Genomic DNA, 5000 nt, shown 5'->3' on the forward strand with positions numbered 1-5000 from the left:
GCAACCAACCCGCCTAACCACCAGTGGCAACCAAAGGTGCTGTTAGCGACGACTTCTGAAGACGCAACGAGACGCGACGGGTTTGCGCCCAGACGCGACGGGACGATGCGGGATCTGCGCCCAGCCATGCCTACACCCGCCGACTTGCTGCGGGAGCTGCTCGCCCAAGCATGCCTAGCTTGCGAGGCCTGCGTGCAAGGCTAGTGTGCAAGGCTCGTGGGCAAGGCTAGTGCGCAAGGCTAGTGCCCAAGGTCTGTGTGCAAGGCTAGTGCCCAAGGCTAGTGCGCAAGGCTAGTGCCCAGGGCTAGTGAGCAAGGCCTGTGTGCAAGGCTAGTGTGCAAGGCTTGTATGCAAGGCTAGTGTGCAAGGCTGGTGTGCAAGGCTTGTGGGCAAGGCTGGTGCGCAAGGCTAGTGCCCAAGGGTTGTGTGCAAGGCTAGTGCCCAAGGGTAGTGCGCAAGGCTCGTGCCCAAGGCTAGTGCGCAAGGCTTGTGTGCAAGGCTAGTGCGATGGGCCAGTGCCCAAGGCTTGTGAGCAAGGCTTGTATGCATGGCTTGTGTGCAAGGCTTGTGTGCATGGCTTGTGCGCAAGGCTTGTGTCCAAGGCTTTTGTGCAAGGCTCGTGCGCAAGGCTAGTGTGCAAGGCTTGTGCGCATTGGCAGGTAGCCCACCACCATGCACGATCCAAATGCCACTCAAGCGACAACACGGTGCCAAGCCGGGCATGGTGTGCACTCAAAACCAATCAACGGACAGAGGTCATGCGTCATGGGGGGGATCTAGCAAGGCCATGGGGAAGGTCATGGAGGACCTTGGAAGCAAGCGCAAGACGAGAGCGAATCGAACAAGGGGCCAGGACGGGGCCTTGTGCCCATGGTCTTCGCAAGACTGCGTCCAAGGCGCCCGAAAGCCCAAGGGAACCCAAACCCGGCCGACACTTGCAATCGCACATGCTCTCTGCAACACACCATCAATGCCGCCCAACGGGGCCAGCACGAGCAGTCATCCGCAGTCCCCTGGCCCTGCGCACGTTTGTCTATGAAACCGAGCATCAATGCCACAGAAAGTGCCGGGGCGCCAGCTGGAGCCATCATCCGCGTTGCCATGGCTCGCTTGGCCTTGGCTTGCCAGTCCCCGACACGAGCAATCGCGCATTTTCTTTGCAACCGACCATCAATGCCGCCCAACGAGGCCAGCACGAGCAGTCATCCGCGGTCCCCTGGTCCTGCGCACGTTTGTCTTTGAAACCGAGCATCAATGCCACAGAAAGTGCCGGGGCGCCAGCTGGAGCCATCATCCGCGTTGCCATGGCTCGCTTGGCCTTGGCTTGCCAGTCCCCGACAGGAGCAATCGCGCATTTTTTTTGCAACCGACCATCAATGCTGCCCAACGGCGCCAGCACGAGCAAAATCATCAGCGGTGCGGTGGCCTTGCACGGCCTTTTGTCTTTGGAACCAACCATCAGTGCCACGGGAAGTGCCGGAGTCCCGGCATCCGCGGTGCCAAGTCATTGCGCCCTTGGTCTCTGCAGCGGGGCATGCCGGGCACTCCCAACCATTGCAAGCAAGCAAGAAAGAAAGTAAGTAAGTAAGTAAGTATTACATATAGGGGCGGGACATGCGGGGAGTTCTGCGAAACGTGCACTACGGGGCACACGCGTACCTACCGGGGCATACCGACCCCTATTGGGGCACACGTGTGCATATCGGGGCATACCGGGCCTATCAGGGCACACGCGTACATACCGGGGCATACCGAGCCCTACTGGGGCACACGTGCGCATATCGGGGCGTACCAAGCCTATCGGGGCATTCGCATGTATCCCAAGGCATACCGAGTCTATCCGGGCATACGCGTTCATACCGGGGCGTAACGGGCCTATCGGGGCATACTTGGGCATATCCGGGCAAAAAATGCCCAAAACTTGCGCAACCTTGGCAACCGTGGTCCATTCCTCACTATATGCCATGGCCTTGTGCCCATGGTCTTCACAAGACAGCATCCAAGGCGCCTGAAAGGCCAAGGGAGCCCAACCCAGCAATGCCCAGCCAAGGCCAGGCATTCCAGTGCCTGCCCGGGCAAAAACGCCCAAAGCATGCCCCATTCCTTAGCCTATCCAGGCAAAAACGCCCAAAACCAGCCCATTCCAGTGCCTATCCGGGCAAAAACGCCCAAAGCATGCCCATTCCTTAGCCTGTCCAGGCAAAAACGCCCAAAACCAGCACATTCCAGTGCCTATCCGGGCAAAAACGCCCTAAACCTGCGCATTCCAGCGCCCCGCAGCATGCCACCCTCCTATAGGGTTTGCGCAACCAACCCGCCTAACCACCAGTGGCAACCAAAGGTGCTGTTAGCGACGACTTCTGAAGACGCAACGAGACGCGACGGGTTTGCGCCCAGACGCGACGAGACGATGCGGGATCTGCGCCCAACCATGCCTACACCCGCCGACTTGTTGCGGGAGCTGCTTGCCCAAGCATGCCTAGCGTGCAAGGCCTGCGTGCCCAAGGTCTGTGTGCAAGGCTAGTGCCCAAGGCTAGTGCGCAAGGCTAGTGCCCAAGGCTAGTGAGCAAGGCCTGGGTGCAAGGCTAGTGTGCAAGGCTTGTATGCAAGGCTAGTGTGCAAGGCTGCTGTGCAAGGCTTGTGGGCAAGGCTGGTGCGCAAGGCTAGTGCCCAAGGGTTGTGTGCAAGGCTAGTGCCCAAGGCTACTGCGCAAGGCTCGTGCCCAAGGCTAGTTCGCAAGGCTTGTGTGCAAGGCTAGTGCGATGGGCCAGTGCCCAAGGCTTGTGAGCAAGGCTTGTATGCATGGCTTGTGCGCAAGGCTTGTGTCCAAGGCTTTTGTGCAAGGCTCGTGCGCAAGGCTAGTGTGCAAGGCTTGTGCGCATTGGCAGGTAGCCCACCACCATGCACGATCCAAATGCCACTCACGCGACAACACGGTGCCAAGCCGGGCATGGTGTGCACTCAAAACCAATCAACGGACAGAGGTCATGCGTCATGGGGGGGATCTAGCAAGGCCATGGGGAAGGTCATGGAGGACCTTGGAAGCAAGCGCAAGACGAGAGCGAATCGAACAAGGGGCCAGGACGGGGCCTTGTGCCCATGGTCTTCGCAAGACTGCGTCCAAGGCGCCCGAAAGCCCAAGGGAACCCAAACCCGGCCGACACTTGCAATCGCACATGCTCTCTGCAACACACCATCAATGCCGCCCAACGGGGCCAGCACGAGCAGTCATCCGCGGTCCCCTGGCCCTGCGCACGTTTGTCTTTGAAACCGAGCATCAATGCCACAGAAAGTGCCGGGGCGCCAGCTGGAGCCATCATCCGCGTTGCCATGGCTCGCTTGGCCTTGGCTTGCCAGGCCCCGACACGAGCAATCGCGCATTTTCTTTGCAACCGACCATCAATGCCGCCCAACGGGGCCAGCACGAGCAGTCATCCGCGGTCCCCTGGCCCTGCGCACGTTTGTCTTTGAAACCGAGCATCAATGCCACAGAAAGTGCCGGGGCGCCAGCTGGAGCCATCATCCGCGTTGCCATGGCTCGCTTGGCCTTGGCTTGCCAGTCCCCGACACGAGCAATCGCGCATTTTCTTTGCAACCGACCATCAATGCCGCCCAACGAGGCCAGCACGAGCAGTCATCCGCGGTCCCCTGGCCCTGCGCACGTTTGTCTTTGAAACCGAGCATCAATGCCACAGAAAGTGCCGGGGCGCCAGCTGGAGCCATCATCCGACGTGCCATGGCTTTGGTCCCATGGTCTTCGCAACCGAGCATTCGTGACACCCGACGGGGCCAGGACACCAACCCTTCCGACAGGAGCATTCGCGCATGTTCTTTGGCCACACAAAGGCGCCAGCACGAGCAAAATCATCCGCGGTGCGGTGGCCTTGCACGGCCTTTTGTCTTTGGAACCAACCATCAGTGCCACGGGAAGTGCCGGAGTCCCGGCATCCGCGGTGCCAAGTCATTGCGCCCTTGGTCTCTGCAGCGGGGCATGCCGGGCACTCCCAACCATTGCAAGCAAGCAAGAAAGAAAGTAAGTAAGTAAGTAAGTATTACATATAGGGGCGGGACATGCGGGGAGATCAGCGAAACGTGCATTACGGGGCACACGCGTACCTACCGGGGCATACCGACCCCTATTGGGGCACACGTGTGCATATCGGGGCATACCGGGCCTATCGGGGCACACGCGTACATACCGGGGCATACCGAGCCCTACTGGGGCACACGTGCGCATATCGGGGCGTACCAAGCCTATCGGGGCATACGCATGTATCCCAAGGCATACCGAGTCTATCCGGGCATACGCGTTCATACTGGGGCGTAACGGGCCTATCGGGGCATACTTGGGCATATCCGGGCAAAAAATGCCCAAAACTTGCGCAACCTTGGCAACCGTGGTCCATTCCTCTCTATATGCCTAGCCTTGGCAACCGTGGTCCATTCCTCACTATATGCCATGGCCTTGTGCCCATGGTCTTCCCAAGACAGCGTCCAAGGCGCCCGGAAGGCCAAGGGAGCCCAACCCAGCGATGCCCTGCTATGGCAAGCCAAGGCCAAGCATTCCGGTGCCTATCCGGGCAAAAATGCGATTCCTCTCTATATGCCTAGCCTTGGCAACCGTGGTCCATTCCTCACCATATGCCATGGCCTTGTGCCCATGGTCTTCCCAAGACAGCGTCCAAGGCGCCCGGAAGGCCAAGGGAGCCCAACCCAGCAATGCCCTGCTTTGGCAAGCCAAGGCCAAGCATTCCGGTGCCTAACCTTGGCAACCGTGGTCCTTTCCTCACCATATGCCATGGCCTTGTGCCCATGGTCTTCGCAAGACATCGTCAGAGGCGCCCAAAAGGCCAAGGGAGCCCAACCCAGCAATGCCCTGCTTTGGCAAGCCAAGGCCAAGCATTCCGGTGCCTAACCTTGGCAACCGTGGTCCTTTCCTCACCATATGCCATGGCCTTGTGCCCATGGTCTTCGCAAGACATCGTCAGAGGCGCCCAAAA

This window comes from Tasmannia lanceolata, unplaced genomic scaffold (genome assembly GCF_043159265.1).
Source record: "Tasmannia lanceolata isolate RefF3 unplaced genomic scaffold, GAP_Taslan_0.1 ptg000036l, whole genome shotgun sequence".
NCBI lineage: Eukaryota > Viridiplantae > Streptophyta > Magnoliopsida > Canellales > Winteraceae > Tasmannia > Tasmannia lanceolata.